This window comes from Hylaeus anthracinus, unplaced genomic scaffold, assembly GCF_026225885.1.
Source record: "Hylaeus anthracinus isolate JK02 unplaced genomic scaffold, UHH_iyHylAnth1.0_haploid 11989, whole genome shotgun sequence".
NCBI lineage: Eukaryota > Metazoa > Arthropoda > Insecta > Hymenoptera > Colletidae > Hylaeus > Hylaeus anthracinus.
Window position 1 is genome coordinate 10,111,328 of NW_026534337.1, and position 26,887 is coordinate 10,138,214.

A 26,887-nucleotide genomic window follows, 5' to 3' on the forward strand; every position below is an offset into this window, starting at 1 on the left:
TTGAATCCAGCGATCCGAGTTCAAGTCTCGGTGGAACCTGCATTTTTGCATTTTTTATCCACATCATAAACTAACAATTAAAGAAAATATTTCAAAATGATTTATTTAAGTAACATTAATTTTTTTGGCTTCGAAAAGAGAATGATTAGTACGATTTTTAAATGTCGTCTTGATTATCAACACCAATTAAATAATATAAATAAATTCCATCGTAATTAAAAATTGTTATGCTAATGTTATTTTATTTAAATAATAATTCTGTTCACAGTAGCTGCTATTAAAATGACGTGTCCATAAGTATCATGATGTGCTCATCTTTAATAGATATATACTTTGTCAATTGTAAATTATTATAAACGTGAAGAAATGATTAAATTTTAATGAATATTAAAAGAATTTTTTAATAAAAGGTTCTCTGGTAAAATACTCAGCTCTCTGAACATTGATTCTGTCGATTCGGGTTTACATTTATTGGGAATCTGCTTGTCTGTCATTTTTTCAAGTATATCAAATATTAAACATCCGCGGAAATTGAGAAATGTTTTAAAAAAATAATGTATCAAGTGGTTCCATGGTGTAATGGTTAGCACTCTGGACTCTGAATCCAGCGATCCGAGTTCAAATCTCGGTGGAACCTTCTATTTTTTTATATTTTCAAAACTATAAAGAAAAAATAAATAGTTTCAAACGATTGAAATCATAAAGAAAAATATAAATATAAAATGTTGATCCTAAGCTCCTTAACAGATTCATTAAAACTACTCTATTAAAAAAAAAAACAATGCACTTATGTTATACTTTTTGATATTTGTGCATATTATTAAGTTAGAATTTAAAATTCTATACCAATCTGTATTATTAAATATTATTCAAAATAACAAATAGGAGTTAATAATATGAACTTTAATTTTAAATTCTGTAATTTCAAATTTGCTACTAATGTTATTATAAATTTGTTAAAAATATTCAGACGACTAGTGATTTTTTTAACAGTCGATCGAACGTGAGGTTCCATGGTGTAATGGTTAGCACTCTGGACTTTGAATCCAGCGATCCGAGTTCAAATCTCGGTGGAACCTTTTTCGCTTTTTATCATCGTTCTGGTATTATTATTACATCTCGATGTTACGTACAATATAAAAGTGCGCTTAAGTATAACGACACAACAAGAGGTTCCATGGTGTAATGGTTAGCACTCTGGACTTTGAATCCAGCGATCCGAGTTCAAATCTCGGTGGAACCTAATTTTTTTTATTATGCTTCTATTGTAGTTCGATCGTATGTTTTGGCCGGAAGACAAGGGTGAAAAAAACTACCCCTATCGAGAGGTCCCATGGTGTAATGGTTAGCACTCTGGACTCTGAATCCAGCGATCCGAGTTCAAATCTCGGTGGGACCTTCATTTTTTTTATTATCTTTTTTCTTTTTAATTTTGTCTTAAAAACTTGTATTGATCGTTCTGTGAATGCTATTCAAATATTTTTGTCTTAATACTTACGAATATGATAATAAGAAACGAAGTTTTATTTTTAAATCTCTTTAAAATTGTATATAAAGTTGTTACTTTATTATTTGTATCGTTTGAGTTTACTGAGGAGATGTATTGTTAGAAACAAATCAATTAGGATTAGGATAATTTTGTATTTATTCATGTAGAGCTTCGTCTAATGCGTAAGATACATTGAATATATATTTATATTAATTGACACTTTTATTATTATGTTTCTGTTCACAATAGATTTATCAACAAAGTGGAAGTTTCAATATCATCTCGATAATAATCACAGTACCAAGCTTGAAAAGATCATTTCACGTAATTATATCAAATCGTTCGTATAATATTTAAAAAAAATTATAGACGTTTAAACAAACAGTAATGTATAAGATCCGCGCCTAATTGTTAAAATAAAATCGAAAGATCGCAAAAATGAAAAAATTCCTTCGAGCCGGATTCGAACCAGCGACCTATGGATGTCCGCGTTTAAATTCCCAACTACAGTCCACCGCTCTACCAACTGAGCTATCGAAGGATTGAAGACTCCGGGTTTACTGAAAGTATTTATACCTATTGATACATAAATATTGATCATACAAACAATGTACATGACGCGTATGGAATAAACAATCAATCGAATATGAGAAGAAAATGAGAATTATCGTTAATAAAATTATACTCATGAACCCAACTTTTGTTTCACATTAAAATAAAATATAATATTGTAATAAGTATAACACAGTCGAGTTACTTTATTATCCATAAACATTTCTCATTGTTTAATTCGCAAATGGAAAGGAATCAATAAGAATTCATTATTTCAGTGCAAGGTTTCTGATTTAATATTCGTCTTATTCTCTCTATAAATTTTCTATTTATTTTTATCGTTCACTTTTTTATTACTATAATATCGTTATTTACTTTCGCCGAAAAGATGCGACGTCATTCTTAAACAAAATCGACTCTTCTATTTACTGTAACGAATACCAGCGTGAATATCGATCAGGGAGCATCGCAGAGGTTCTCAACGTGGGACGTACGTCTCAAGGGGGGCACTTTTTAATACCTACACTTCCTATCGACATGCTTAATCAACTATGGCTTTAGCTACTCGAAAATGTTACTAGAACAAGAAATCATCGCGAAAGTTGGCAAGTCAACGTCACCTTAAGCCAGCACGGGTCAAAACGGACCCAGGGCCGCGGGGTTAATCTCGCGTTTCGCCGTGGCGATACAGTTATCACTTATTTACGACGTCTCGGGGCGACGGGCGAGAAAGAATTGCGTGTCAAAGCCGCGCGAGACTGGAGCATCGTGAAAATTTTATACCCAAGGAATCCTCTCTATCTCGCCGTGCACGCCAATCACCATCAAGGCATCGTAGCTGCCCGTGTTTCATGGCCCCGATACAGTTTACATAAAACTATAAAATTATGGTCGTAGCCGAAAACCCCCAAGAGCAGAGGATCCTCGTTGGTAGACAACCGCCCCCCTTCATCTGCGTGAAGAGGGGGGGGGCGGGGGCAGGGAGGGGCTTTGATGCAGGGACGGCGAAGCTATATCGTAAAGTCGATGGGGTATTTTTACATGAAGTCATTAAACCAGGTTTACTGCGAAACAAAGTGCCTCCGTGGCTCTGTGTCTCCGCTCTAACCCCCCTCCGTACCCCCTGATGCCCCTAGCAGGAACGCTTAATTACTCCTCATCGTCGAATTAAGGAGCTAGATCGCACTCTGGTTTAATGAGAGACGAATGTTTAATGAGGGATCCGCGAGACCCCGTATTTGCAGATCCCACGACAATTTTCACGGTGTAAAGGAAATTGTTGTACCCGGCGGCCAATTTTTCCGAGATAAATCCCGAATTGTTCACCGGTCTTGGGACTTTCAATTAGTAGCGAGCGAGGGAGGTTCGAGCTCCTCGCGCGTGAATAATTGGACGTTTTTAATGCGACGCTCAAGGTAAGCTTGGTAAAATATTTGCTTCGTTCTTAATCTGCGACGTGTTTATACAATTGAATTCATTGCGGGGCTCTTGTCGACGTCAAGGTAAATACTCCATGCGTTTCTTTTTTATATTTTATTTTCGGAGATGTATATTATTCGAGCGAGAAGACTGGCGTTCAGGGAAGGGGAGTGTTTAATTTAAGGGATGTGGTTTGTAAGCGAAATAGAGAAAGGTACGTAAACAATTGAAAAATAATAGTCTTCGAGGACTAGCTAAGCGTTATTTAAATTAAATAGTAGGTTCGATCTTTCCAAGTGGATGTTTGTATAAATATGTTGATGTATATATAAATATATACATGTATAAGCTTATTCGTATACGTATCTATAATAAAAAATTCATTTGATGATATCAAAATTATTATTTAATTTAGTCAAATTTTTTCAATAGACATAGAGGGTACGAATATTTATGAGATTGAAAATACCAGAAAATGTGTGAACAAGCATGTTCACAAATTAAAAGATATATAAAGCTTTACCGTGAGACACATACGACACTGTTTAGAAGATAAGAGAAACTTTCAATTAAAAATTTCTTGCATATACATCCACGATCTATTTATCACGACAGCTATGCATACTTCCTTCCAGCTTTAGTCTATATTAAAATAACTGTTGCCATACTTCTATTATAGTATCGATGTGCCTCAGATTCCTTTCGAATACGCGTAATTCCCGACAAAATTAGGCCAGGCACGGTACAGCCAAACTTCAGCTTAAAAGCGAACTTTAAATTCCGGAGTGAATCTCAGATTGTTGATACAATCTTTCTAGGACGGGAATCTGGGTCCCGTAAAATTCGACTGGCTTTGTAATTCCATTTACGGTGACCGACTTCCTGCATCGTTGCCCCGAAAGCTTCGCACGTGAAACGGGAACAAGTAGTGTTATCCGGGTCATGGTCAGACGCGGTGAATCGCGGAAAGTACGCGCTTTCCTCCCTTGCTCTTGATACCCTCGTTTTTCCGCGGATCTGGGCCACGGGAATCGCGACAGAGTAATCCAGGTCGACCTCAAAAGGTATTCGGATATTTAAGCGATAGGTACAAACCGGCGAATTTCCATTGGACGAGAGAAATCGGGGAAATTGACGTCGACCTTATCGCGTTTACGGCGTGCGGTCGCGAGGCAAATGAAAACAACGGTTCCTTTTGTAAGAGGATTTGTCTGACAAACAGTCGCTTTTATATTTTTGGAGAATATCTTGGAGTACTATCGAAGGGAGAGTTTGTGCAAGCATTTTTCAATCAAATGTGAACGGGGTGGAATAAATTGTTGCGCTTGAGTGGATGGATCAAAGCTTTCTAAATTAACTTTGTAATTTTGGAGTCTCGAGACAATCCTTGCGGGTGTCTTTAATTGTAGAAAGAAGGTTTTTTAATATAAATGGTGGAAGATTAATTATGTATTAGGGGATATCATATTTTTAAATATCTTCAAATGTGGAAAGGAGATATGCAATGGAAGAGGAGCGAGTTTCATAGATATTGTACATTATTCAAACATATTTAGAAAACAATAAAATATTAATTTTAAGTATGTTCTAATTTTGAAACGAAATATTGAGTAAAAAAGTAAAGTAGGAACACGAATTTACTTGTTCATACCAGAAATGTTCCTACAAAAGTGGCACAAGACGAAAATGGAATAAGAATAAAAATTCGTTCGACTCACTCGTGTTAAAAATATTGTACTTTAACGATTCACTTTCATTCCTTCATCGAATCGAGACTCTACAGACGTCGACCATTCGTCGCCATCGTTTCGGCGCATACATTAACGTCCACCTTAAGCGGGGTAGCGCCAGCAAAATGGACGATGTAAAAAGAGGGGAACGGAACGAGAGATCGTATAAGGCCACGTTGTTAAACCGTCGCGTAGACAAACAATTTTTAAGGGTGCAGTTAAATAGCGACATTGTACGTTCGTGCACTGTAATCATTCGATTGAAAAGAGGGGCCATTTTAAGAACGCCTTCAGCCTCTTTTACGCGGCGCGTTTCGACGTATAAAAAATTTCGCGTCTTATTTAAACGGCCCCCAGCCGTTGATTTTTTTTCAGGTTTCCCCAAGAGGAACGAAAGAACCAGAGGGGGTTGGTGTCTAATATTCGTTTTTTTTTACGATGTAAGTTCGAGGGTGTGTCACGGGATCGCGAAGGGTTACGCCTCGGGGAGCGAGCCGCGTCGCTTTCAACTGAAACGGATTATAATTGACGCGACGGCCATAAATCTCGAGTATTTGGGGCTTTACGATGAAACGGGAAATTGGCCCAAGAAGCTCCGCCTATTAAAAATATGCAAAGTTCCGAGCCACGCGGCGATATCTGGCTGTATTTGCTTGGCATCGGTTTTATCGCCGACTCGAGAGATTCGAGGACATAAATTCTAGTTATCGAATCACGAGCAGCCTTATCTTTCGATTTTTAAAGGGGGACGGTTTCGTCGCGGTTCTTCACAATTTTCGTGAAATTCAAGTAACCGGACGGGGAAAATATTTTCAGTGAAAATCGCAAGATTAGTTGGTCAAGATCGATCATTTTTATGGGTTACAATCGTGATTTGATTTTTGCGGACTGGTCGTTCAAGTAGGTAACATTGCACCGTAATAGCTGGTTTATGTACAAAATTATCAGCGAAATGTGTACTGTAAATAATCGATGACAATTTTAAATACAATCCCGAAGCATTAAAACAAAAAAATAATACTTTCGAACCCTTCTGAAGAACACGAATACGCTCACGACGACGATCCTCTAAGATCTAGATCATAATCTACGAAACAAAGCTCCAATAATAATGAATCCAATCAGCAAATCCGGAACGGAGTATACGAATATTTTCGCATAAGTACTTCCGAAGACCAAACTTCCTGTTTCAAAATGTAACGATGGAGTCCCGAAGATTATCACAATGGCTACCATCAACCTGAAACACTCCACTCCAGATCAGTAAAAAAACAACTATTACCTGCTTCAATCACTCGCTATCCTTCCAAGGAAGCCTGAAACTGCCAAACCAAACCAGACAATCCCTCCCCGCCCCGCCCCCGCCTCCGCCCCGAGACAACGCTAAACGAAAGAGCTTCGACGATCGTTTCTCGTTCGCGCGAGCGTCTACGTATAAACGGGGGCCTCGAGTTACTTTATGCTCCGATTTAAGGAATACGCCGCGGCAGTAAACCATAAAGATTCCAGTCATAACTCGAACGGTATCGCATTTTATTTAATTGCCCCAGCGGCACACTCCCGCGAGCGGTGGGGCGTGCTCGCGTGCATAATATTATTTATTGCCGAAGAAGCTGTTAAACTTTAACGCCGCGCGGCCGAGCACCGCTCTCAAAATTAAACGCGATAAAATGTTTGTTATCCAATCGAGTCGCGAGCTTAATGTCCCTGCGTCCCCTTGCGCCTTCGCCGCTTCAACTTCACGAGGAACGCCTCGCTATCTCGCGGATAAGACGGCCAAACGCCTGGCCGCTTTATGGCTGAGAGTTTTGGAACTATAGTCTCGGTCAGAGTCGAGTGGCTGCTCCGAGCCTAAACCCGCGACTTATCCCCTCTGCGTTTGCGTTTCGAATCTATTCTAGCCTATTTGATCTAAAGCGAAACTTTTTCGTAAAGTGAATTCTTCTATTGAAATTTCCATTGACAGCACAATGGCGCTAGAGCTTAGTCGATCCCTTTGCGTCCTTGGAAGACGGGAATATTTGACAGTGAACCGACATCGTCGATAGGTTAACGCGACTGCTCGCAGCACGATAAATCCGACGTCGCGCGTAAATCCTCCTTAATTCACCGTCATGTTACTTTTATTCGGTGCGCACCGGCGTTTTACTACCCGATGCACTCGCTGCGTTTACAGTTATAGCCCGCCGTCAGCTCTCGATACACTGCCCGGTTTTATCGACCGATCGAGTCCTCCCGTTTCCTCGGGTAATAGTCGGACGCCTCTGTCAGGGGAAGATGAGCTTTCACTTCTCCTTAAAACCCGAAATTGTCGCGGAAGCTAGTAACGGACATTGTTATAAAATCGTGGATTAGTTTGTTGGGTAGGTATTAGGATCTCGTAAGAATCGGGGCTTGAGATTTATGAATAGCGTTAAACCGTTCAAGAGGATAGCGTTAAATTTTATTTTATTTTATTTTAAAGCTTTACACTTTTTTAGCATTCTATTGCCACGAATATTAAGCTTGGATTAAACTAATTCGAGATTTCACGAATTCATCATCGATGATTATTTTATTAGCACTTCGAGTTCCAAAATAATTAAACCTAAACGAATATTATTGCTGGTTGATTTACTGCGCCGAACCTAAACCGAGAATCACCTTTCGAGCACAAGGGATTAATTTTTATTTTACTGCACGAGTGTATAAGGGCACGGTACACAGGTATACTAAAAAACATCTTGTGTACGAAGCCACGTGAAGTCGATCGAGAACAGTGTTAATAGCGTTCAGACGGATAACGTTAAATTCGATTTTATACTAATTTTTATTTTACTGAACGAGCGTATAGGGCCACAGAGCATAGATATACCAAAGAGTTAAAATATAAGACGAGGTGTACGAAGCCACGTGAGATCGGTTAAAGTCGCATTCTCAACAAAATCGCAGAAAAACTTGAATTATAAAGTCACTCGAGCACCCCTCCCTCGATTGTCCACTGTCCAGTCCCTCGTTTTCATAGCATTACCAGAATTCCATTTCCCCAGGAAGCAAAAGCAAAAGTTGAAAAGTAGAAAATGGTCCCGGAACTCCCACAGGGAAGGCTCCGGATGATTGCTAGACCGCGAGAATAGAACAGTCCCATGAATAGTGTGCCTTGATACCGTCTGGGAATGGCTGAAACGTCTATCCGCGCAATTCCGCGAGCGAAGTGTCAGGATGATGGCTCGTGTGACTCTCGATTACGCGTTCCGTCATTACGCGGAGGTATTTTATCGTCCAGCTGAGTTACGGGGTTCCGCTCGTTAACCGGAAACTTCCAAGGGATCGTCTACGCTCGAATTTAAATTGAGAAAGTATTTTACGAGCGCGCAAGAGTTTCACGGTAGCGTTGTCACATCTTGATGAACTTCCGGTAACGATCGCGGGGGAAATGTCCCTGGGTCGTAGTCTGGTGGTAGGGGCCCGTCGTTTCTCGTTTCCCAGGAATCTGGTTCACGAAACCGACCGTTCCGTCGGGATTAATGAACGCTCGATCGCTTACTCGGCCCATTTGTTCCCGATTGCGACGACCGATTATCATAACCGATTATTCGGATTCCGATACCTTAGGAACAGGAACACCAACACCTGTGGATTTAAGGGGTCGTCGAAACAACGGAAGGGGTTTATTAATCTGCTGGAGGAGTTAGAACGAACTCGAGGATCGAAATGGAACGTTTGGAGGGAAATTGAACGTCCAGTAGTTCAAATATAAAAGCTTTACCACGGGAGGCTTAACGATTTTGTTTCTTAATAAAATGAAAATTGTTTCGTTCCCTTGCTTCGTCTACGAGGAGGCACCTAGCTTGATCTAACGAGACAAGTATTAAAATAATAATGATTACCGTAAAACTATAATTAGAAACTCATTTATCAGCAATTTCATGATTATCAAGGATTGCTTCGTTTAAATTAACAAAAAATTCTGACGAGGCCGGTGCACGAAGACGGCGCTTAAAAACGAAAATGGTCCACATCGACTATCGATTTGCAGTAATAGGTAATAGTAAAATATCTCGTCGACGATGGATCATTAATATTGCATACAGGGAGTGTACCCGCCTTTCCGCGTTAATTCGAACCGCGCGTAAAAATGTTTATCGGCGGACGGGATGCGGCTGTAATAAACAACGCGTGATGCGGCATTAAACGAGAGCTCCATTAAAATCCACCTCCGCGTTTTTTTTTTTTTTTTGTAGAATAAGCAAGAAAGGAGAGAGAAAAATCGCGGAGCCGCTGGTGCTCGCGGAAGTACACTGTGTTTGCGTTTAAAAACAAACTACCTCCGCTCCTTACGGATATTTATCCTAGCAATGGCGGATCGCGCACGCTTCCCTGCTCCACTTTCTACCCGTATTCTTACATTAGGGGGACCATTAGTTTCCATTCGGGATCATTTCCGTCTCGTCATTCGCTGGCCTCGAGGGTAGTCATTTGTTTATTTATTGTTTATTCATTTACGCGAATTTAATCCCATTTTCTACAGAGAAAAGATGAAACGTAAATTCGATTATAGGTATATGCAGTCGAACGATGTAACAGAACGCGAGACACTGCAATGAATTTATTTTATGTACACATTTTGTAAATTCGTTTCATGTGTACATTCAATAAATTCATTTTATACATTCATTTCGTTTGTGTACATATCCTATAAATTCGGTTCATACGTACATTTAATAAATACATTTTATGAGTACGTTTCATAAATTCATTCTATATACATATCCAAGCTATTCATTTTATATGTATACATTTAACGAATTCATTTTGTGTATACAATCCACACCGCACACTTTATAAACACATTTAAATGATACAAGCATCTATTGAAACCGACCAAGTTCGTATCAAAAAGGATGGACTATTAGCGATACAAATTTCAGGACACGTTTATACGCGTTCGTTTCGACGTTTCCTGAAAAAAGCGATCTCGCAGGTCGTGATAGCTTTCGCGTGGAAAAAAAAAAACACAGCTCTAAAGCCCGCGGGGAAAAAGTCTGTCCATTTCGAAACAAGCTCTGCGAACCACCTGCGAGGAGAATACAGACGGACAGGCGAATCCGCCCACCTGACAATACCCTGTCTCGACGGAATCGTAAAGCTGCTCTTTACGCGCTCCGCGAAACGCCGCGACGGCTAAAAAACGCGCCGCGGCCATTCGTCCGCGCAGAGATTACGGTACGAGCGAATATTCCACGATTGGCGAATGGAGACGTCCATCACAGCCAGCCGGGCGATTAGAAATCCCGAAATTCGGGGCTCGTTACTTCAAACCGGTACTACTCGTGAAAATATGTTAGCGGAGATGCCAGGTTTCAGCTTCGATTTAAAATAGAATTTGTGAATTGGAACGAATTAAATTTTAAAAAATTGTTATTGATTTAATATAAATATAAGTTATAGGGATGTGTAAGTGCATGAAGATAGAGCATCTTGACGAAAAGAATCACAATGCAATAACACTTTGGATTTCAAATGAAAATTTTGCACCAAGCATGCGTTAAATGTGAACGAGGGTTCGTTGATTAACAAAACAAATTTAGTGAGAATTCAGAGATTTCGATCGGCGTGCGTTGATGAAAACAGTGGATCGATGAGGGAACGCTTGATAGTAATACGCTTGCGTGCGCGAACAAGAGATGGGAACAGCGTGGGTGCAATTTTTGTAATTTTACTATTCGCGTCGGCATTTTGCGATTGTGATCGATGACATCCAGACACGTCACACTCGGGATTGGAGGTGTTTGTCACACGAACGGGTAATTTCTGTTACTTTTGCGATTGGGGGTGATATATGAACGAGACCGCGATATATGTACCTACGTGACTCTTGGTCAGTTTCAGTATTTACGCCTCAGGGAAATGCAAACATTTCAAGTACCCGAATATTCTCACAAATGAATTCTTAATTGTTTTCATATAGATACCACGAAATCCTTACAATCAAGCCTGGCACTAAATACTAAACTGAGAATATAGAAGGAAATAAAATTCCCTCGACTCTTCATTTCCATTTCCTATGGTTCGCATCCCCCATTTATTTATATTTCGTTTCCTAACATGCTTCTTTCCTCGAAGATGACCACGGTCAATAACGAACACCTTTCGTCGCGATTCCCAACCAATGTTAACGACCCCGTCACGTCGAGCTTCCCTCCTAATAATTTATCCATATGTTTTCTTATTACGCAAAGTACGTCAACGATAAAAACACCGATCGCCCGCATCGCGGCGAGGGCAATTGAATTATGAAACATCACCGCGTCTGTAATTTGTACAATTTTAATCAATCCTTAATGGCACCTTGTATGGAACGTAATCTGTCATCAGAGCCTGCATTACTAACAATGTTTCAACAGTGACGATCGCGTGGAAGCCTTAATTTTGTCGGTAAATGGAGCCCCGATGCATTTTTGATCCGCGAGGGACACGACAGGTAGCCGCGATGCAGAGATTCGAGATAAGCCCTCGCATCGCAGAGCCTCGCGATGACCTGTGTGCACAGGGCCATGCCTAGGTACTACATTACCCAGGGCGACGATATAGTACAGTGCCTCGTGCCTATTCCCTTTGTAGGTGTAAATTAGAGTGCGACGGTATCGTCAACTTAGGATAATCAATGAACGTCAATCACTTCGGTCTCCATTGCCAGCAATTCAATTAAATACGTTTTGAATACGGTTCATCCGACAAGATTGATAAGAATACTATTATGTATACATTTTATAAAGTCATTTCACCTGTACATTCGACAAATTTATAGTTCATTTTATGTATTTATAAGTTCATTTTATGTATATATCGCAGGGAAATGATAAAAATAGAGATTTGATCGAATCCCTAAGGTAGATGATCAATTCACGGAAGATGTTAAAATAACTACTCTGTGAGGTGATTTCCCTGAAGAAAGTAAGAACCTCACAGAATTGTCATTTTAACATCTCCCGCGAATTGATCATCTACCTTAGGGATTTGATCAAATCTCTATTTTTATCAAAGCGATAATAAAAGACTATAATATTATATTAGGTTGTCTCGAAAGTTTCTTTCGCGAGTTACACTCAATTATTTGATGTGGTCGTGTTTATATAAATAGACAATCTAATTTCATAGATATTCATGTTGTAACAGTAATGAAGCAAAATGAATCGTGCACAATTCAGTAATGTTACATAAAACAAACTATCGTGCATGTATTAGTTATTAATAAAGCGAAAGAAACTTTTCGGACAACCTAATATTTGTACAATGTCTCTTTAATAAAACGCGTTGGAAGACATCTTGCAATAATCGTTCTGCACCAAGCCGTCATTAAATTTATTATTAATCCTGTTTACTCTTAAGGGGCGCCCGTCTGCGGCCAAGGGGCACGTGTCCCTTTCACCTCTGGCTTGTGACAGCCCTGTGGACACATGTATCGCAGATGAACCGGGATAGCGCAGTGTACGCCTCTCTTGAATTATCGAGTTGCATGTATAATAAATGAATTATCGCGATTAGACGCGGCCGTGCGATGTATCCGCGCGTTACATAATTACCGATTAAGCGGCCCCGACAGACACGAGGATTTCACGGTCGTGTCGCAGGGAATTATGACGCGTCGCTGTCGATCGCTGACAAGACAAGACGACTCGCGTCCCGTTCCACGACGGATCGGCTTTCATTAAAAAATAAACGCGCAAGGAAAACGCATTACAATATTGCGATCGCCCGACACGCGTCACGTGTTGCAGCATACGCATTCGTGCGATTATTAATCGCTGTAAAACAAATATCGTGGCACTTGCGGTCCGCACATGCGTGGATGGTTTATCCGAGAAAGGTTTTCAACTTTAATTTAAATATGGTAAAAATATAGGAATTTATCGAAACTGTGGTTAATAATAAAACGAATTGATCGATATAAAAATATTGATTTATAAGTAAAAATATCTTCTTTCAATGGTTTCGTTTCAAATTTGTAAAGTGAAAAATAATGTACGAGTTCGAATATCGTGACACTTTCATGGAGCTTCGAATTGCACGTGTCAGAGTTGGAGTTGTTTGACGGACATGTATTCGATACCGGTTTAATAAAAATTTAATTTTGAATGATTCTATTATATTATATCTCTTGTCTGTTATACGAAGAAAACTTCGTTCATTGATAGATAATTAACCGATAAATATATCGCTGCCGTTCGCAGAGACGACACGACGACTTCTCAACGGATAAGCCTTGGTTAAAAATAAACGAGCAATAAAAGCGCACTACAACATCGTGGGTCGTCCGATAGATGGTCACGTGTTGCGATACGAGTCTAAAGTCGATGCCCCATTGCTAAGCTGTTTCTCGACAATTATTAATTGTGTTATAGGAGAATTTTAATGTAAAAAATAGTGAGCAATATTGAAATGATTATTTGGGGTTGTTGGATCAATTATTTGTTGGAATTTCCGAAAAAAAAAATATTAGGTCCCACCGAGATTTGAACTCGGATCGCTGGATTCAAAGTCCAGAGTGCTAACCATTACACCATGGGACCTTCGTGTTAAACGATGTCTTGTTGCATTTCATTTTCGGTTGATCGATACCAACAAATCAATATCAATATTACGTTTCAATTGTTGCTATACGTTATTCTCTATTGATTTATATTAAATTGTGCTTTACAGTTGAAGAGCCTGAGCAGTTTAAAAATTTGTTTGAGATCATTTAACTTCAAAAATAAAGTAAGTATATGGAGAAACTTCTAAACCGAATACACTGTCTCTATATCGTAAAATATTATAAAAATGTAACTTTTAAATTGTAAAACAAAGAATTTAAATAATGCTCTCTTATTATAAATTTATTCTGTAAGGGTTTTTTTTTTCAAGTACGAAGCTTAGTGGAAGTGTATCGTATTATTTGTATATTTTGTTAACTATTAGTACTTCTATTATTTATTAATGATATTATCGTTTCTATATAGATAGAATATTTGCATAAAAGTGCCATCGATATTTGTTACTTCTAATGTTTAAGTAAAATGGTACTCACAGTCTCGTTCAATTTCAGTTAGGAGAAGATACGCACCGGGAAAATCACTTTCAACTTTCCACAATTTTACTTAATAAAAGTCACAAGGCCTCAGCTGACAGACGATGTTAACTCGAAGACTGCTGAACGATATCTAAAACCTAGCCGAGGGAAAAGCCTTGGCCAGAGCGCAAACGAAAAAAAAAAGTTTTATGGTTACCCAGGTCAGATTTTCGCTTGCGCACCACCCAAGGGTATCTCGAGTGCCTCGATCGTTCAAAGGACGATATTCCTACAGTCTAGTTAACTTTCTAAATGAATTCGACCTTGGTAACGTGATTTTACTCTGCTAATACTCTCTTGCCTAAAACCAGTGATGGGCAAAATCCTAGGCTTCGAATAAATCTGATGTTTGCCGATGTGTTTGTCTCGTTTCCTTCTCTGTAAAATGTTCAACAGAGGAAACGAGGCAAACACATCGGCAAACTTCAGATTTATCCGAAGCCTAGGATTTTGCGCATCAGCGCCTGAAACTCTCGAACTTCTGATCCTGGTAAATTAACGCATCGCGAATAAAAAAAATCAACACACCAATATGTTCGCAGTGATCGTTAATTGAATCGACAGATATTTCACCCTACCTCGTCGTTTCAATCGGACATCAAATCCCGAAGTAAGCCGCGAACATGTTGCCATCCGTCTCATTCCTTCCCGAGAAAAGGAAGCTGCGAGAAGAAAGAGAGGGTATAATGGTAATTCACGAACCCCTTCCCACATTCTCGACACTCCAACCCCCCCTCGCCGTTTGTAAGGGAAGAAAGCCTCTTGAGCCATTTCGCGAGTGTCGTCCCGAATCGGAAGAGGGGCGAACAATATATAAATTCAGACCACCCCACCGCAGGGGGTGAAAGCGAACATAGATTTCGAAAGCATCGACAAGCAAGAGAGAAAGCGTGGTTTGGGGGGGGGGGGGGACTTGCGATGGGGGGGCTGTTGGATGCCCTCCTCACCGCCCCCCCCCCTCCCCTCGAACGGCGTGTCAACCCCTAATTGAACGGAAGCTGGCAATAAATATTACGTTTCTTTTCGTGGGGCCCGGTTTTATAATGGCCCGCGTAGTCTTCGCTGTTGCCCGACGACGACGGAAGCGGATGTGCAATCAGTGTGACATGTGCTCGTGGCGGGCATTCACGAATTTATTTTCCTCGCGTCGCTTCATGCCCGATGCACACCAACTACCGATTAGAGGGGTGTGTAGGTTCACATTTAAGCGCGAAAGGAAGATGCTCCACGAGGGATAGTTCAAGTTTCGTCTTTATTTTTGTGATGCAATCTAACCCTTTGCACTCTGCGCCATATAAAATAGTCTAACTTTGGAAATTTGTCTTTTTTTTTTTGGTATTACTAGGCTTGGTTATAAATTATTATAGCATTCTTGAAGCGTTGACACGGCTGCAAATGTAAAGGATTTATGTTTGCAGTGGTGTGTCGCTAATAAAATTTTTTAGATCTACGATGCCCACTCATATGAGAGATCCGAGTACAAAGGGCTAAGTGTACGGGGTGTTAATAGTCTGGTCACTTTAGGAGTGGTTATAGAAGTACCTACTTCTTCGAACAATAATTGTTTTGAACTGTTATGGTTATTAGAAGACAAATCAAATTAGGAGTATTAACATTCAAATGTAAATAGATGCATTCTTAAGGTCAGATATTATATCAGGTGCACCTTCGAGAGAAAGAATTCTATAAAAAGATTATTATAAAATTCTCTAAACTCCACTTCATTAATTCTGATGGTTCAGTAAGGAATAATAATAACTCGAGATGTTACACATCAGCTACCTTCTTTCCCTGCCAGGCATCGCTCGCGCCATGTACCCTCATCCAAACGTTATCCTCGCAAAAAGAACAAAAGCATCGCGAATCACCCTGAAATCGTCCTCCTCCCTCCTAATCAGGGATCAATCATGGAAGAAATTAATATTCCCAATTCCGTATCGAACATTAATGAAAGCCAAACAAACCGCGACGGAGGGCCCCGTGGTACGCGTAACACACTTGACGCCGATCATTCTGCACTGTCAATATGATTAATGGAAGCGAGTCGGGGCGTATACGTGACCGTTCGCGAGCGCCATTCGTCAAAGGGAGCCGAAAGAACAGGTGGGCCGTCGACCCCCCGCTTTGTCTTTCGTCGCATGCTCGCCCAGGAAGCCTTTCCTTCCGTTCCTCCCCCTCCTGCCGCGAGCGGAGAGTTGTTCCTCTTCGCGCCAGGGGTCGCAGGCTGCGACTTCCGGTTCCTTTCCGATAATTAGAAACAGCCTCGTCTCGCGATAACAATAATGCCGCGTGCTGCGGCCCTTGAGGGCAGCAGCTCGTTCGACATCAAAGGGAAACGACTCCATCTACCACCCACACCCCTGCCCCCCTTCTGCGCAGACGTCCTGTGCGTCAAGGCACCGCTAATGAGATTCACTTTACGGTTTGCCCCCTGCCGTGCTCGCGACGCCGCTTCCTTCGTTCGATTATTTTGATCATTTCGACGATACCGTCGAAAGCACCCCCTCGCTACCTCGCATTCACCCGTTCCGCGCCTTTGAGGTCGCCGTGGTGCCTTTTCACGCGGATCGCGACCTCTCGTGCAATTAATCTGATTTTTGAAAAGGCGCTGCGCGAGAAAGGTGCATTGTATGACGCGATTCGTGGGTTTGGTCCAAGGGAACGTCTTTGTGATGGTCTAGGATGATTGGGGAAGAGCGGACTCCAGGGGTTCGGCAGGTGGTGGTTTTGGAAGCGGAAGTGTTTTGATTTGTTGCATTGTAGTATGTGGAATTCAAATAAAGATGGCTTCTTTGTCTAATGGTCCCTTAGGTTCTTAATTCAGATCCTCTTCGATGAAGGAAAAATGCGACAACTACAACTAATATTTAATTAAAGCTTTCCAATTTCAATGCTTACATTTATTCTAAGCTTGGAGGCTCTATACCTTGTTCCCTGTTTCGATAGGAATCTTTTAGTTCTCAAAAATTTGAAAATACCCCTAGGTTTAACCATCGAGTCGTCACCTTAAAGTATAAACCACCTAATAAACCAAAACCTTGATGTTCTAACATCTATTCCAAGTCTCTATCGTAGACCACCTCAAACAGCCCAATCTAAAATTCATGAAAACAACCAGACGTCTCCATCGACCGCACGATTTACTTATAATCGAGATCGAAACCCTCCAGTTTGACTGGCTCGTTCCTTCTAATAAAGATATCGGGGACGACTCCATCGAACATCTTCTGCGTTCGCCGTTAAACAATTTATTAAATCGTATCTTTTACGATTCCGCGTTTTCGGCCGTAAATTTCTGGACAAATTTCTCTAAGAACAAGGGGGGCACGAATTTATCGACGATATTTTACTGGACGTTATTGCGTTCTTAAATTGGACGCCACTTACGCGAAGATTCATCGCCCCGAGTAACTGGCACTTTATTAAAGATTTTATCATTGCACGGTATTAAGCGTGCATGGAACGACCGTATATGTTACCAATTATACGCACGACTGTCTTTAACCGTCTCTAGATACGATTATACATTTCCGTTACATCGTGTGCTTAATTGGATCGATCATTTCTACCTGGGTAATTTCCAGCCCGACGTGGCGTGCATTAGCGACCCCGTGTGCGCGCTGCCAATCTTGGGAGCTGCGCGAATCCCGTACGTAACGTACATACGCATAGTCGATTAATCGTGTTTTGCTTACTTCCTAATGCCTGATGGCGAATGTCTGAGAATTACGTTAAATCGATACAGTGATCGCAAGTAATTAACCGGCGCTTTCGACGAATCGATGATAACAACACGTGTAATTAGAATTCTACGTGCAGTTTGCGTGCTCGCGAGCAGCGGTATCGCGACACATCGGTGCTCCGGAGATGGATTCGGGACACAAAACTAATAAATGTAATTGAGATAAATGCGGCCGCCTTGTTTGCATCGTGCTTCGCGATTCCTTTTCGATGTGAACATCGATTCGCGCTCGTTCCGAGAGCAGTAAAGACGCGACGAAGTAGAGCGATCGAGGGACGTGTTAGAGTAAAGATGGGACTGGTGAAATTGGTAATTAAATTAATAATAGTACAGAGAGATAGATCCACATGGGTAATTTAACCCTTTGAGTGCCAAGGAGCGATATATATATCGTTTCTCTAAACACTTGTTAAAAGCGCAAAAAGCGATATGTTTACTATCATGCATCTTTGCTTAAAATTGTCTGGAATTTCTTGGATATATATGAAAATTTCCTCTGGCACTCAAAGGGTTAATGTGCATACACGTTGCTGGAGATTATTCATCAAAATTTCGTTTTAGATTACACGTGCAATAAATCTTATTATTGGATCGATCACCTGTGTATTTCATCCAGTTGGAGAATTGAATGAAATTAATATAAAATACGAAAAGTTAATCCAGTAAATATCACAATAAATATTGTCACTGGACGAACGTACGCATCGATCAATATAATTCACGCGGTATGGGGAATTGGAGAGAAATATGCCATTAGGAGAGAAAAATACGGTTTGAAATTTCCTGCGCGAACGACATTTTGGGTCTCCGTTTAATCCATCATCGGTCGTCTAAATCGAAGCGGCGCAGCTCGGGGCGATAACGGGACGCTGTGGACGACCATTGCGGTGATAGTTCATTAAAATATCCATGAATACATAATTCTCCGCGCGGAGCACCGCGTAGGACAGATAAATCGATGCCGGCGCCCGTGGAATTCGCGATGGAACAATAATTCCAGCGGGTCTGCGCGATTAACTCGCTCCGCGCTGGAAAAATATTCTATTTCGCTTCCGCGCGACCCCATTAAAACCGCCGATTATTTATAAATGCTACCCTCAACGAGTGGAATCACCATCGGGGACGAGAATCGGCCATGTTTCAATGTACGTTGCCGGGATCGTTACAAATTGTCTAACATCCTGCCCATTAATAACCTCAACGACGTAAATCGACGCGAAACGATTCGGGCGATATGCTTGGAAATTCTCCCAACTCCTGATTTCACAAATTAGTAACACCAGGAAATCGATTCTATATCCTGCCATTTGTTCAAGCTCTATATTTTCTTGTTTCTATTCACACAGTAGTAGATTTTGCAAATTATTTACGCACCGCAATGAGGTAAATTTTTAATTTGTCTCGAGTGTTTTAATTTAGATAATAATTTGCACAATTTTGATTCCATATACACAATAGTGTATATGGAATCAATAGTCTACCATTGTTAATGTCGAGGTGTGTATACCTCTAAATTAATCCTAAAATGTTCTCTGTCTTCTAACACTGTAATGCAGACAAAAACTTCGATCCCTAGGATACTCTGATACCTAACAAAGTACCCAATGCCCCCCTAAAAAGTATCTATAATTGCTCCGCGCGAGCGAAATAAATAATTCCACTTGGCAGGTGCTAATAATCACCGTTTCCTTATTAGAAGCGCGCTCGGGACCCGGAACCGTCTAGCAGGTAGCAAATCGAATCCCATCGCTTGGAAAATAACGGAAAATTGCCGGGGCAGCTACAAATTGTCCAACATCCTGCCATTAATAACATCGACGACGGCAAACTCGACGAAACGACGAAGCAATATGGGCGCCCCCCTGTCCTCTGCGCGATTTTCTAGCGTGTCACATGTCGCTCCTCCGAATCGAGTGGCGGTGGAATAAGAGGTGCGTTAGTCACGGGCCATTTTGCCACCAGGCGTGACCTGCACGCTTCTTTATTTTCCAGCGTTAATTCGCTACCGACAGCCACGGTTGTCCTCGAGGAAGACGTCCCCTTCTGCACCCGCACCCCTCCCTTTTTTTTAACAGCGCGTTTTAAAATCCGGCGCGGTTCGCGCGGGACTCAGGTCACGTGCCGACGCTTGGGGTGCATCATAATGCGCTCGACGCCGTGCCATTTCGGCTCCGTTGCTCGTCCGTGCATCGAGATGCATACGTAATTAACGGGAAGCATTAACGGGAATTAACAGGCGGCTTAACGGCGTGGAAAAGTAACGTGGGACCTGCCCGAGGCGAACGCGGGGGTGTGGCTTCTTCCGTTATCCTTTTTCGGTTAATTGAATCCTGGCATGATTCTTCGTGTTGTTTCGAACCGTTATTTAGTATTTATGAGCCGTTTGGATCGCTTGGGAATTTTTAATATTTAGTTGGAGGACATTGAAGACGTTTTAATGAGCTTCAGATAGCAACGAATATTGTGAATTAAATACGCAAGGTTGCTGCAAGAAATTTAAGATTGTAACGTTCATTGAGATCAAGGGAAGTAGCGAGATTTATTTGAAGATGTTACGGGAGAAAAGTAGTATAGTAATAGTTTAAGTATTACAAGCTTTACATAACACTTGTGCCTTTTATCACTTCGTTCAAGTGCATACAAAACTTTAAGAGGTTTCTCCAGCATTTAAGTCTGAGAGGGATATTTGGATTTTCTCGAAGAATTCCGTCCGACAGTTTCCAAGCACACGAGATTCCAGATCATTTGACTGGTCAAATCAATTTGTGTCTAAACGCTTCCATTATTCACACTCTGACACACTTCTCGTGCTGACTGACGCACTTGCATCAATTTGCTAGTATCGCGGATTCTTCTCGCATCGAATCCCCGCACCGATTCCACTGATCGTAAATAGTTTCACCTTTTCTATTCCTATTACGTTATCTACTTTCCTCTATCATCAATCAGAAATTCATTTAACACGTTGAATCTCACGTCATCCATATATGGATGACAGAGCTTTTCACTAAGGAACTTCAACAATTAATTACAAGGGCTAAATGTTCATGAAAACGAATCTGGATAGAATTCGTAAATTTGGAGGAAAATACAAAAACAAGTAATATGACAAATGTTAAATTCTATAGTTTTCAATTGTCTCGAGACAAAAATTTAGTCCTGTAGACATTTCCATGCGAATCGGTCTGACGATCAACGTGTTAATATGATTTCAATTTCTACACCTGATATTTTTATGCGATATTAATTTTCAATGCACTCATTGCAGATGATCGACGAAAAGAATTAAGCTGACCAAGAATCATGGCATTACCAATGGAAAAGGATTATCAGAAATATTGTTTGCGATTGTATAAACACTGCACAATCGAGACATTGCAAATATCTGCAATTGTCTCGTGTTTCTAGCAGGAATAATTCGACACCGAATAAATATTCCGCTGCAAAACCTTTCAAACGTATTCTATTTATTCCGCGTTCCATCGCGTCCGCATCTCCAATTATTCACGAGTTATTACAACGCACGAAGCGCAAATAAACGGTATTTCTCTCTATTTTTCCCATGCAGTTTCACAGAGGCCATCGAATACCCGAAATCCGACTCAACAATGGCGCTGAAAATTTATACTCAGTCATCGTTCTCGTTCGTGCTCGCTCGTTGAGAAATATGGGTCAAAAGCAGAAGGGTTGCGCGCGAGGTGGGTGGTTTTAGTTCCGCTCGATGGGGGCAGTGGCGCATCCAGAAATTTAACAAACGAAGCGTCTCGAAATCTTTCTTATCGAATTATCAATTACTCCCTATTTTACATGCACGTCTCGAGAAGTTGCAAAGCAATGAGCTTGATGTATAATTATTCTAGGTTCTTTTTTATTGTACCATTCTCTCATTTAAGATCAGCCTTTATTTTTATTTCCGAGACAAAATTGTGTCAATAAATGGTTCATTAACGCGCTGCCTGCTAAACTAATGCTCTTGAAAATTTCTACTGTGACAGTTTGTTAAATTTTGTTTGTAGACTATTACAAACTACACAATCAAAAATTGATCACGGTATTTATCTTTGTAACTTCATCGAAATTCAACCATTTTATTCGAATTTATTTTCTTTGAAACTTAGCACTCGGGACGAATTATTTTAATTCCTCAGTGAAAAATATAGTATACCGCTCCCTGGTATACTCCCTTCCCAGGTCTCACGTTTACCTCGCGTCTCGTAACTTTATCCGCGCGAAATCAGCGCGCATGGCTGCCTTTTACGGAAACGCGTCTCGCCGACAGATGCCGCGATGCGGGCGCAATCTTCCAACGTGATCTCGTTGGTCACCCATTGGATCATTACTCCAGTTATCATTTTCACTTTTGCTCCGCCCCCCCCCCCGCCCCCCGGGGGTACGATAATGGAGGCGAGACACCGGGAACCCTCTTCGCACGCTCACGGCCGTTATCCCTTGTCTCTCGCGCTTTCTCTCGCCGACTTGACCACCCGCCGCGCGATTGTGTCAGGCTTAATGGTCCTCGCTCCTACGGTGTCGCGGAAAACGCTGAGAGAGAGATGGAAGTTCAAAGGGCAGAGTCGAGAGAACGGGCATCGCTTCTTTCCGCTCGGTGAACCGCGCTCGAGTTATTAGCTTTGTCTTGATGGAGATGAATATCTTTGGGGACGGGTGCTTTTCGGCGCGAACTGGTTATAAGTAACTTCGCAACGAGAGGGCTGAGTCACGGGCCTTTACGCAGGGAGGTGGCTTCGAGGAGCTTTTTGCGTACGCGGATCGCTCGCGCAAGTTCGCGATACTCGATGAATAGAGAGAAGAATGGTCTCGCGAGGTTCCATTATACTCCTCTTGACTCGGGAATAACGTACGCGAAGTAGAAAGTCTTATTCGGGGGGTGTGGGGGGAACGGTGACATTTGGGGGTGCAGAGTTTGGTCTGCGATTGGGTAATCGGCGGAGTGGAGATTCATCTGCGATGTTTCCAAAGCTTGGAGAAATTCGTTGCATTTTTTCAAATTTTCCTCCTTATTGCACCATAAAAAAAAGGAATGTTTTAAATCCGTGATTATGTTCCAACTTCAAAACCATAAAAAAAAAAATGGAGCTGCTTCCATATTGCAGCACAACTCTCAATTGTATAAATGAAGGTTTCAACAATCTCTTTCCTTTGTAAGAGAAAGAAAAATAATCACTCACTGAATCACTCGAATTCCGTGCTCAGATTACAAATCTAATGCGTATCTAATAATTAGGAAAGTCCTGCAATCATTAAAAATTAAAATCTACCAAAAAGTTTCCTTGGAATAATTTTCATATCCAATCGGTTTAAAATTCGATCACCCAAATTTGACAAAAGCCCGATATTGAACGAACGACTCTAACAAAAATTTGTATTCATACCCTCCGCAATACACGGAATCATTTTTATCGAGTTCTTGGGGGTCGCCGAAGATCCTGGCACGGGTTTGGCGCAATTGCGAGTGTCGAGCGTAGAGCTCGTGTATTTTCTGGATAATAATTTCGTCGGGGGTTTCCCTCTTCTATTACCAACCACAAATTACCGCGGCGCAAACGGCAGTAGTTTTGATATACGATCCATACTCCTCCGCGATCAAGCGCGATTTATACGGTGCAACAATAACGTTTACCCTCGGTGTACCGGTCCCCCGTGTATTTCAGCGAGAACAGTTTTACCACAGGGCGAAAACGCAACCAGTGCGAATCCATAACCGGCGCAGTTTTATACACTTTATCTGCATTAGCAGTCGCGGCCGAGTTCTATATTTATTGCGTAATCCAACTTTTATTTTATTTGTCGCGGGACGTTCTTTACGAGCCGCGCGAACGTGAGACCACGCTTTACAGACCTCTTAAGGGCTCGTTTAACGATGATAAAGAGAAGAAAAAACCACCGCGGAAAACACTTTTCGAAAATTTACATTCCGTCAGCGCTTTGCGACTCGTTTATGTGCATGATACTTAAAAAAAAAAAAAAAAAATGGATGTAACGCGGAAACCTCGCAGGGTACACGCGTTATCGTGGTTTCGGTGTTGTTCTTTATAATTTTATTGGTAATTGGGGTAACGGGTTCCTCTTTGGATTCGTAGGAGAAAGGAAGATTGGAATTTGTATATTATACACTGGAACTCGAAGAGAACTCTCGAATTATTCGATAGGAGGTTCTACGTTATTTGATTTAGCATAAATCGGGAGGATTAATTAAATTAGTTTTGCTGTTCAATTTGACATAACTAATTTCAGGAAATATATCAATGTTCTACCTTATTACCTTATACAGGAGCAAATACTATTCTAATTACGTTTTAAAATTAACTCGTATCACCTTACCCATGTGGTATAAATTTTATCTTTTGAAATTAGCAAGTAATCAAGTGCGATTATGCTATTAATTCACAACCTCCCTTCCTCCTTTCCGCGTGATTTAAATTGCTTAGGTATATTTTTATTTGCGATCGAAAGTAAATTTCTTTCCTGCGTTCTTTAAAATTGTATTTACCTATACGAATGAAACCCTAATAAAGAATATAATATACATGAATTGATAAATGAATTTTCTAATAGTAAGTTTCTTTCCTCTGTCTTTTAAGATTGTATCTATCTACACGAACGAAACTCTAATAAATAATATATTATACATGAAGTAATAAAAGAAATCTCTTGTAGTAAATTTCTTTCCTCTTTTAAAATTGCGTCTACCATCAAGAACGAAACTCCACTGAATAATACACACGAAACGATAAAGGAAAGAATGTCCAACAATAGAAATCACCCTACGAGCCTTCCCCAGGGGTCCACCACCTACCTAGGTGTATCGCACACTGCACAGTCTCAGGTTTCGTAACGTTGCAGGTTCTAGTATCTCATGCACAGGCGCGTAATTCCAATACATTTCGATAATAATCGTAATTGAAGCATTTAATGCCCGGTGGCGTCGATATTCCAATAATTCACCAGGTTCCTGTCACGGTGGGCAATGGTGTGAGGTGCAAGGGTCCCCGGTTCGATTCCCGTGGGATCTGGTCCTTCTCGGTTCCACGGCAATGCATCACTCTGTCCGCAGCCCCGTAACTCACCGCTCCTCCCGCACACGCACGCACAAGCGCGGACAGACCGTCGCACACCGTCGCAAACCGAAGGGATCATACGTGTGCGCAAAACACACATAAGGGTGGACACGCATGGTCAATAAATGCGCGCACACCGACGCGGAGTCCGTGTTAGACGGAAAGCACACACGCGACATAGCGATGGAAAGACGGGGTCGAACAGATATATGGCCCGAAGTGAACGACGTATCTAATCTAACCCTTCTGGACAAGATACTCCGTGATGGTCGAGGGAGGTTTTGGCCAGCCATGCGTTAACCGTGGCCCCCGGGCCGGCCAAGTGTAATCTAAAATTACAAGAATCCACTGCTGGAGACCCGGGGACCATTTGTCAACCCACTCGACAATTGCTATCGACAGTTTCGGACTCGCGGACACCTTTCGCGGCGTTGAGCATTCTTGTTGCCGATAATAAATCAGAGGGGGATGGGGTGGGGGGTCCGAGTTTGTTTTTGGGTATTCGTCCGGGAAGTGTCTTTGTTTCGGGGAGAGGGCGAACTTCGAGTAATGTTTTTAGCGATGGAAGAAGTTACTTTCCTCTTTTGTAGAAATTGGTACCTTGGCGAGTTTCGAAACGTGCGAATCGAACGGAGAGAATTGATTTTGTTCGCGTATGGCAACGCGCATACTGGCTTCGGAACGCTTGAATCGAACACTCCCTTAAACTTTTCGGTGCTCTGCGCGAGTATACTCGTCGAATTATTTTGTACTTGTCGTGCTCGAGACGAGTTAAATCGCACGAGCTTAGCATTAATGAGTAGACTGCGGATCTTTATGCATTTATAGGAAATTTGAATGTGCAAGATCCTATAGAATGCAAACAATATGCAAGAATATACAAAAAAACATTTGAAAGTAAAGTTTATGTTATAATATTTACGCAATAAAATAAATTCTTATTCTTCTTCAATTTTTGTAGGCACGTTCGCGAAGATTTTATTTTGCATAAGGATCCGCAGTCTATTAATGAATTAACTCGTCTTGAGCTCTTTCCTATTTAAAAAGCTCATGCGATTTAACTCGTCTTGAGCACGACAAGAACAAAATAATTTGACGAGTATACTCGCGCAGAGCATCGAAAAAGTTAACTCTCTATGGGCCCGTATAACTTTCAGATTAAGAAATTCCCACCCTCCTAAAGGCAACTGACAATTTCGTTTTTTTTATTCGAAGTGAAATTTGTCCAACGCTGATAAACGTAAACAAGGAATATAACTAAATTGCAATAGCCTTTCTAAGATCTAATTGGTTCCAAAACGACCGAGAGTCGACGCTGCCAGGGAGGACTGCGCTTAGAGATGGAGAAAGGAAGAGGACGGCGAAATAGAGAAGTTTCCAACCGAGCTCGTTAAATCTAACTCGTAGCCTTTTCCCAATCGCTAATGTGTCCGTCCAACGGGTACTTTATTTTTATTTAAAGCGGCCAAACCCTCTAGACGCGGATGCTATTGTCGGCTGACTGGCTCCCTTCGCTCCCGCGTTCATTTCATTCCGGAGCGGGGACCGATCCGATCGATTACCGCGATTCAAATAAAATGTAAATGCCGGTACGAGCTCGACTCGTGTGTTATGCAAATTTCTGTTCGCCCGGTAATCACCGAGTGGAAGCCGATGTCTTCCTACGCTGCTAATGGTCCGGGAAAATGAAAGAAAAAGAGAAAACTGGAACGATCGACACGAAATAACGTGAAATACGTATCCAGCCCCCGTGTCGTCGTGTTTACTTGTTCGGGTCGCTTCTTA

At 41.3% G+C, this 26,887-nt stretch overlaps 2 long non-coding RNA genes and 6 other non-coding genes across 8 annotated transcripts in view; 6 read left to right on the forward strand and 2 right to left on the reverse strand.

The window, feature by feature from the left end:
* LOC128887959 (uncharacterized) overlaps positions 1–21,463 on the forward strand; it is a 47,917-nt gene extending 26,454 nt beyond the window's left edge. Inside the window, exon 3 of the long non-coding RNA XR_008460120.1 lies at positions 21,292–21,463. This is a non-coding gene — a long non-coding RNA (uncharacterized LOC128887959). The remainder of the gene's footprint in view (positions 1–21,291) is intronic.
* On the forward strand, positions 566–637 carry Trnaq-cug (transfer RNA glutamine (anticodon CUG)). The gene has a single exon. It is a non-coding gene; the product is annotated as a tRNA-Gln (tRNA).
* Positions 1,008–1,079, forward strand: Trnaq-uug (transfer RNA glutamine (anticodon UUG)). Its single transcript has one exon. It is a non-coding gene; the product is annotated as a tRNA-Gln (tRNA).
* Trnaq-uug (transfer RNA glutamine (anticodon UUG)) lies at positions 1,172–1,243 on the forward strand. Its single transcript has one exon. It is a non-coding gene; the product is annotated as a tRNA-Gln (tRNA).
* Positions 1,328–1,399, forward strand: Trnaq-cug (transfer RNA glutamine (anticodon CUG)). The gene has a single exon. It is a non-coding gene; the product is annotated as a tRNA-Gln (tRNA).
* Trnay-gua (transfer RNA tyrosine (anticodon GUA)) lies at positions 1,938–2,030 on the reverse strand. Its single transcript has 2 exons — positions 1,994–2,030; positions 1,938–1,973 (listed from the first exon to the last, which is right to left on the reverse strand). It is a non-coding gene; the product is annotated as a tRNA-Tyr (tRNA).
* On the forward strand, positions 12,956–14,575 carry LOC128887962 (uncharacterized). The gene is made up of 3 exons (XR_008460123.1): positions 12,956–13,063; positions 13,873–13,929; positions 14,258–14,575. It is a non-coding gene; the product is annotated as an uncharacterized LOC128887962 (long non-coding RNA).
* Trnaq-uug (transfer RNA glutamine (anticodon UUG)) lies at positions 13,671–13,742 on the reverse strand. The gene has a single exon. It is a non-coding gene; the product is annotated as a tRNA-Gln (tRNA).
* Positions 21,464–26,887: the final 5,424 nt, after the last annotated feature.